The following is a 285-nucleotide window of genomic DNA, read 5'->3' on the forward strand; positions in this document are numbered from 1 at the left end:
GCGGCGGGAGAGAAAGTGCCCAGCTGGGAAATGCGGCTCTGAATTAACATCGTATGTTTCTTAATCAGTTTACGGGCCGCTTTGGGCGAAGCCACTTCCAGAGGGGGGAGGGCAGCCTGGTTTTCCTTAGGACGCTCCTCCGCCAGATTGGAGCTGGAGGAAGGAGCTGGGGGGCGCAGGAATCAATGGAGAGAGGGAGAGAGATCTGCTCTCCCAACCAAGGAATCCAGAAAACAGGGCGCTCCCTGGGACTCCGCGTACTATAGCGAAAGGATGGCACCCCAG

This window comes from Myotis brandtii, unplaced genomic scaffold (genome assembly GCF_000412655.1).
Source record: "Myotis brandtii unplaced genomic scaffold, ASM41265v1 scaffold268, whole genome shotgun sequence".
In the NCBI taxonomy this organism is placed as follows: Eukaryota; Metazoa; Chordata; class Mammalia; order Chiroptera; family Vespertilionidae; genus Myotis; species Myotis brandtii.